Raw genomic sequence first — 8716 nt, forward strand, 5'->3', positions numbered from 1 at the left:
AAATCGTCCTAGGGTTCTTGGTTCGTGTGTGTCTCATTAATGATGATAAAATAAGCTTTTATACGTAACCCTAGCAACCAGCAAATCAGGATCGACAGTTACACCCGTCGCGTAGCGCGACGGCTTGATGTGTGTGTGCTCGCGCTACGCGAGCCCTCCAAGGTCAACGAAAAGTCAAGATTTGCAGTGGTGTAGCGCGACAGATTGATGTGTCCCCCTCGCGCTACGCGAGTGGGACTTTTTCACAGAATGTTTGTTCCAAAAGCTTGTTTAACTCTCCAAAATCCTTGCAATTTATTCTAACACTTTTATGTATTGAACCAAGACGTGACATTCGACATTCCAGCTCTGTTTTGCTCCAATTCCAGCATTTTTGTGTATCACGACCTGGAAAACGCAAGAAAGATCAATAGCACGCAATTCTAACCTAAACTAAACTAAAAATAACGATAAAATATACAAACTATACACGATAAAAGTATGTATTTTGCAATACATCAAATATCCCCACACTTACTCTTTTTTCGTCCCCGAAAAAGAATTATGCAACGGAATCATAAACAAACAAACACTCGGGCTGAAAATCATAGGTATACTTAATTAAAACCAAAACTTGCGTTAGCAGCGATTGCGGATATCTTGGTCCACTTTAAACCCGAAGTTAATCCTAAACCCTTATCATGTACATTTAGTTCAAGTGCGGTCAGTCTACCTAGGGTCTCACACTAGAATCAACAGTCCACCTACTCCCAACTCAAGCTTATAGGGCTAAAAGAACGATCATTTGACCAATTCCTAACCGTTTTATACCAAGATAAAAAGAGTTTGACATCAAATCTAATTTTTTTTTCAATCTTTTTTTCTTTTTTTTTCTAGCTCGCTTTTTTTTTTTTTTTTCATGAGTCTAGACGATGCTTTCCCTAACCCAGCGGTATTCCGACTGTAGAGTCGCTATCCCCAATCACAGATTACATAGGTTTCGGTACTTTTATTCGGCAAGTCGATTTCACACATCCCAGAGGTAAACCGGCTGTAGAGTCGCTATCCCCAACTCGGAATACATAGACCTGTGTTACTTTCATTTAGTTTCTAGCTCATTTTTATTTTTTTTTTTTTTCAGCGAGATATGACAAAAAACTCTAACCATCTTAGCTTATAACGGCACCCCTTATACTATTTTTGCCAGTTTTAGCTTCCCATATTTCCCAGGCGAGAACCCACTAGCAAACCGACAATTAAGGTATATTAACTCAAAGGGATTTAAAACCAAAACCCGGGCCTACCCACATATCCCTAACTAGACGCAAGCTTGCTTTATTATGATCTCATATTATTATTATTCAAACCCGAGCAATCATTTGTTTTTTCTATCATTTCCCGTTAAAAATGCAAACTTCTTTTTATTTCGAAAGACATTTTCTGATTTTTCAATTTTTTTGTATTTTTTTTTCAATTTTTTTTTTTTTTTTTATATATTTAAGACTCGATTATTTACATGATTATTTACATGTGTTCCCATCCCCACACTTAGAGATTGCATTGTCCCTAATGCAAGAACGAAAATACGACTCAAACTGACTAACTACTAAATAAATAACGAACTAACGAAATAAAAAAAATACAACAACAAAAGGGAAACGACTTAGCTGATATGTGAGACTGTCAAAGTGCCAGTCATTTCCACATAAGCCCTCCAATTCGAAACGCGCTCAGCAAACAACTCAACCTCGGACACGCGAACGAAAGCGGCTAACATAATCACCTATCAAACAACGAACAACCTACCAACATGCCATCATATATATATATCTATCAAAATAACAGCATAAGTTGTTCTTCAAACCAACCCATCCTACCCAACCAGTTTAACGTGTATCAATATCAAGTACAGACCAAACAAACTAGGATGAAAACAGCAATAAAGAAAAATAAACATCAAAAGATATCATCAGCTGCTGCTCATCCTCCTGTACTCCATCCACAGTCTCTAGCCACTGTCTGTCTCGTGGCTACTCGCCTCATAAACCTGATAAGTAGAAACAGAACCTGCCGGTGCACCACGTTCCCTGTGTAGTAGCTCAATCATGCGCTCCAGTCTATCAAATCTCTGCTCCACATAGCCAGAGAATGACTCTAAAGTAAGGGGAACTGGTAATGGAACTCTCCTCTCAGCCTGCTGTGCCGGCTGTACCGGTGACTGTGGCGGCTGCTGAACACCCGACGGTCCTGCCTCCTGCTGAGGCTCAACTACCTCTACCGGTCCTCTCTGTCGTGGCTGAACAGGTGGGCCCTCTTTAATCGGCTCCCAGCCGTACGGTGCCGTCCACGATGCTATTCCTGCCTTCTGCAGGTCCTCTAACCCAAAGATCGCAGTAGTCGGCCCCCTATGTAAGAACTCAGGTCGATATACATCTAAAACCCCCAAATGTGATGCAATCCTAGTAATGTAGGGGCCCATATCCAACCTAGCTCTATTTCCACCTCTCCTACCTCGACTAATCGAGTCTACCAACACGGTGGCTAAGTTAAACTCTCGCCTCTGCACCCTACACATCAACACAAACAACTCAATCCAGTTGGCCTTATTCTCCCCTGATTTCCTACCTACCAACGTAGTCGCCAACAACCTCAGCACATACCTATATATCGGATTCCTAACCGTAGTAATCAGATTTGTCTGGCCAAACTTCGTATCCGATATCGACTCCCAGAACGCCTTCAACTCTCTTTTCCCCACACTAAACCTCCTATTCTCCACATACGCACCCCTCAGACGGGTCGAGAACTCGGGCCTCCTAACCTCATCCTCAGTATATAAGCCCGAAATAACCGCGAACCGAGGTACGTTCATCTCGTACACCTTCCTACCAGAACTGAATGATAATGCATTTCCCTGCTCAAACTTACCTTCCTTATGATACCACGTACTGTGGAATTCTAGCACAAGCTCTTCGTACTGTGGCTCAATGCAGTTCATCGCAGCTATTAACCTCTCTCCTAACAAATCTCTAACCTCCTGCTCAGCTCCTATCTCACCCAACCATTCCCAGTGTATTATCCTATGCTGAAGCAAACCCATTTTCTTAAACTTATTGAACTTATCCCATTCGTACGTATCCTCTTCGAACTTGAGGATCAGATGGTCCTCTCTGTGCATCTTACAATCCGGGATAAAACTATACTTATCATATGTGATTTTTCGTAGATTCGGATCATCGGGTGCTATCTGAATGATTGGCGTTTCGACAACTACCGGATCCTGTCCCGGTGCAGTCTGGCCCGCGGCCCTTTTCCTGGCGCGACCTGCTCGCGAACTACTCGCCATATCTGCAAAACAAGTAATATTCAAGACAAACCAAGCAGATCATCAGTAATAACAAACTATTTTTTTTTTTTTTTGAATTTTTGGGATTTTTTTAATTTTTTTTTTTTTGTATTTTATATTTTTGTACAGTCGAACAATGGCCGTATAGCATTTCTTTCGCGGCCATTATCCGATACAAGCGACTTTTACGCATATCGGGTCAAAAACCGGATCAACTTCGCCCGAATGGTGATTGAGTACGAGCAAAGTAATCCGATTGTCAACCGATGTACATTGCGCAAAACGACACTGGACAAGACTCTAAAATGACTCGACGAACTAAAGACGACACTAACAACTCACAAGACGCAAACTTGACGCAAAAGACGCAACATTTACCCCCTTCCGGCACCTTGCTCGCCCTCGAGCAATCCCAAGTGCCGAAAGTTAGGCAATCCAAAAGTGCGGAAGCAATGGATGCGGCGCGCGTGGTGTTAATGAAAAATTTGAAATTTTTGCGAAATGTCGCGCGTCACATCCCCACACTTGAGTTGCATTTTATCCTCACAAGTGTCGGCGTTCAAATAGCACGATCAATAAAAATGCGGGCAAAACCACCCCTCCCGTATAGACTATCAACCTCCCAATCTGACGCCTCTCAAATCAATTAACATTTCAAAACTAACCCTATCCACCCGCACCCGTGCAATATCGAACAAGCACACACCAAACATTAAACCCTCATATTAGACTTGACGATATACCCTACTGGATAAACAAAACAAGAAAACGACTAAACATGACTCAAACACACACCAAACACCATTACTCGGTTTACATGGACGCCAACCAACACAAGACCCGGACAAGACAAAATACAATACGAAAAGACGCACATCAGACTACCAACACCGAAATGAATGAGAAAGTAAGCGGAAACATACCTGAAGTGTGAAAAAGTGAATGAAAGATTTGGAATTTGGTGATAATAAACTGACGTGGTTGATGTGGTTGAGGTTGCAACGGCGGTAAACGGGTGTTGACAGGAGGGGGTATGGTGAGTATCGGGTGAAATCGGAGGTTGGTGGTGAAGGGTAAAGGTGAGGGTTGAACGGCGGTAAACGGTTGGGAAATCGGAGGTGGGGAAAGTTTGGGGATGGGTGGCAATCGGTGGTGGTTTGGTGAGTGGAGGTTGAAATCGCCGGGTGTGGAAGAGATGGGGACGGATAAGGTTGAGTTTTAGAAACTAGGGTTTTGTAATTTATATTTTTTTTTCGTGTTTAACAGGTCACTCGCGTAGCGCGAGTGATATTGTGCCAGGTGTGGCGCTACGCGAAAGGATGGTTCAAGCTGGAGAGGGTTCAAAGGTTCAACAGGTCAAAGGTTCAAAGGTGATAATGAACCCCGTAGGGCTCGCGTAGCGCGAGTGTGATGGGGTGTACCAGTCGCGCTACGCGACTGGGCATTTTGGACAGAATGTTCGTGAAAATTTGGATTTCATGCCTTAGAAAAATTTTGTGGTTTTACCAATCCATTTCCAAGCCATCCCAAAATTTTTTCTAAGTATGGGACTTACCTGAGATCTCGTTTTCTTCAAATTTCCAGCTCGTCAAGGCACGTTTTCTGCAAAATTTCTCAAACACACAAAACACAAAAACAAAAACTACGAAAAACACAAGAAATACGCAATTTACAAACGGTACAAACTCTACAAACGAAACCTTACGCAATTACTGTTCGGCGAAAGTGGGTGGGTCCTCTAGAGGAATTTCTTCCTCTTCGGTAGCATCAATTGGACCTCCCAAGTAATGTTTCAAACGATGGCCATTCACCTTCCAAACTCCCTTATCGACTTCATCGTAAAGCTCAACCGTGCCGTACGGAAACACTTGTTTAACCACGTACGGTCCATTCCACCTCGATTTCAGTTTACCTGCTATCAATTTCAAACGGGAATTGAACAAGAGTACCTTGTCACCTACCTTAAACTCTTTCAAACCTCGCAACCTTCGATCATGCAATGCCTTTGATTTTTCCTTGATGCTCCAAGATCTTTCATATGCGGCATCCCTCAAAGCTTCCAACTCGTGAATTTGGAAGAATCTCCTCCTTGCGGCTTCGGTAAGGTCAAGGTTCACGGTTTTCAACGCCCACAACGCCCTATGTTCTAATTCAACCGGGAGATGGCAAGCTTTGCCATATACGATCATAAAGGGTGTGGTGCCTAACGGTGTCTTATAGGCGGTGCGGAATGCCCACAAAGCGTCGTCGAGCTTTTCCGACCAATCCTTCCTACTTTTTCCTACCGTTTTCTCAAGGATTCTCTTCACCCCTCGGTTTGCATTCTCTACTTGGCCACTAGTTTGCGGGTGATACGCGGTGGAAAGACGATGAGTGACACCGTAACGCGCAAGTGCCTTTTCCATGGCGGAATTGCAAAAATGCGTGCCACGGTCACTTATTATAGCTTTAGGTATCCCGAAACGTGTAAACAACTTCTTGAGGAATCTCACCACCACTCGGGCATCATTGGTGGGCAAAGCTTGAGCTTCAACCCACTTAGAAACGTAGTCAATGGCCACGAGGATGTACCTATTCCCGCCAGAAGACGGGAAAGGTCCCATGAAATCAATGCCCCAAACGTCAAAGACTTCCAATACTTGGATTGGATTTTGAGGCATTTCATCCTTGGATGAGATGTTGCCGGTACGTTGGCAACGATCACAAGTCCTAACAAACTCTACGGCATCCTTAACTACCGTCGGCCAATAAAACCCACTATCGAAAACTTTTTGTGCCGTCACATGTGCTCCGTGATGACCCCCAGCTAAACCTTCATGCACATGCCTAAGGATGTCTAAACCCTCTTCCTTAGCGACACACCTTCTAAGCACTCTATCTCCTCCTATCCTAAAGAGGTAAGGATCATCCCAAATGTACTTCCTAGCCTCCCTAAGAAGCTTTTTCTTTTGTTGGAACGACATCCCCCTCACAAGATCTCCGGTTGCCAAATAATTTGCCAAATCCGAAAACCATGGCAAACCCTCTACCTCGGCACTCACAAAATCTATGGTTTCGTGGGGAAAGGTATCTCCTATGGTATCCTCACGAACTTCCTCTCTCTTAGGGTCCTCTAACCGTGACAAGTGGTCGGCTGCCACATTTTCCGCTCCCTTTTTATCCTTAATTTCTATATCGAACTCGGAGAGCAAAAGAATCCACCTAATAAGACGTGGCTTCGCATCTTTCTTTTGGAAAAGAAAGCGCAAAGCGGAGTGATCGGTGAACACGGTGGTTTTAGAAAGCACGAGATATGAGCGAAACTTGTCAAACGCAAACACTACGGCTAAGAGTTCCTTTTCCGTCGTGGTATAGTTCTCTTGAGCATCGTTCAGAGTTTTGCTCGCGTAGTAAATCGGATGAAAGTGTTTATCAACTCTTTGACCTAGAACCGCACCTACAGCATAATCGCTTGCGTCACACATGAGCTCGAAAGGTAAACTCCAATCGGGCGACACAAGTATTGGGGCACTAACGAGTTTCTCTTTCAAGAAGTCAAACGCCTTGATGCACTCCTTGTCGAAGACAAAAGGTACATCCTTCTCTAAAAGCCTAGTCATCGGGCGTGTGATTTTGGAAAAATCCTTTATGAAACGCCTATAAAAGCCCGCATGACCTAGGAAACTCCTAACGGACTTAACACTAGTAGGTGGAGGCAATCTACTTATTGTATCTATCTTGGCCCTATCCACCTCTATTCCCTCTCTCGACACCTTGTGTCCTAGCACTATCCCCTCCGTCACCATAAAGTGACACTTCTCCCAATTCAACATAAGGTTCGTCTCTATGCATCTCTTAAGCATCCTATCTAGGTTGGAAAGGCATTGGTCGAACGTGGTGCCATAAACCGAGAAGTCATCCATAAAGACCTCCATGGAAGTCTCAAGCATGTCTTGGAAGATGGCAACCATGCATCTTTGGAAGGTAGCCGGAGCGTTGCATAACCCGAAAGGCATGCGGCGATACGCATAAGTGCCGTAAGGGCATGTGAATGTCGTTTTATCTTGATCCTCCGGGGCGATGGGGATCTGAAAATAACCCGAAAATCCATCGAGAAAACAATAGAATTGTTGACCCGCTAGACGCTCCAACATTTGGTCAATGAATGGTAAGGGGAAGTGATCTTTCCGGGTGGCGTCGTTTAATTTTCGATAATCTATGCATACACGCCAACCGGTAACGGTACGGGATGGGATTAACTCGTTCTTTTCATTCATGATCACCGTCATCCCACCTTTTTTTGGGACGACTTGGGTCGGGCTAACCCATGGTGAATCGGAAATGGGGTAAATTACCCCGGCATCTAACAACTTAAGAACCTCTTTCTTAACCACCTCTTGCATGTTCGGATTAAGGCGCCTTTGAGGCTGCACCACCGGCTTATAGTCATCTTCCATGAGTATTCGGTGGGTGCAATAAGCGGGGCTTATGCCCTTGATATCCGAAAGGCGCCATGCAATAGCTTCCCTATTCACTCTCAACACCTCTAAGAGTCTACCCTTCTCTCCCTCCTCTAACTTAGACGAAATAATGACGGGGAACTCGGACCCCTCACCTAGGAAAGCATACTCTAAGTGGGACGGGAGGACTTTAAGCTCTAAAGGGGCGGGCTTCTCTACGGGTGTACTCTCACTTTCACTCTTTATTTCACTCAATTCTAGCACTTCGGGAACCCACTCGTCCTCGTCTACCTCTTTATTCTCACTAACACTCTCCTCTACCTTCTCAACTACTTCCTCTATCCTACTCTCAACCAGGTCGGCTCCACTAATATAGTCAAAGCAATGGTCAACACATGATAAGAAAGACTCTATGAAATAGACCGAATGGCAGGGACTACTAAGATCATCGGAACCACTAGGGTGTTCCATGGAGCGTGCTATCTCGAACGTGACCCTCTCCTCACCGACTTGAAGTGTGATCTTCCCGTCAAAGACATCGATGATGGCCTTGGCGGTACACAAGAATGGTCGTCCAAGAATGATGGGAACCTTTTCGTCGGCTTCCATGTCAAGAACTACGAAGTCTACCGGGAAGACAAACTTATCCACTTTGACTAGAAGGTTTTCTATGATACCTCGTGGATACTTGATGGACCTATCGGCTAGCGACAAAGACATGCGTGTAGGTGACAACTCTCCTAGCCCCAACCTCTCATACATAGAATATGGCATCAAGTTAATACTCGCTCCTAGGTCGGCTAGGGCCCTACACTCGGTATCACTCCCAAACAAACACGGGATGGTAAAAAGGCCCGGATCCGTTAATTTTTCCGGAACCTTGTTCAACACTACGGCTGAACATCCTCCACTAAGGGGGATGTTGGAAACCTCTCCTAACCTATCCTTACGC

Source organism: Helianthus annuus, chromosome 9, assembly GCF_002127325.2.
Source record: "Helianthus annuus cultivar XRQ/B chromosome 9, HanXRQr2.0-SUNRISE, whole genome shotgun sequence".
NCBI lineage: Eukaryota > Viridiplantae > Streptophyta > Magnoliopsida > Asterales > Asteraceae > Helianthus > Helianthus annuus.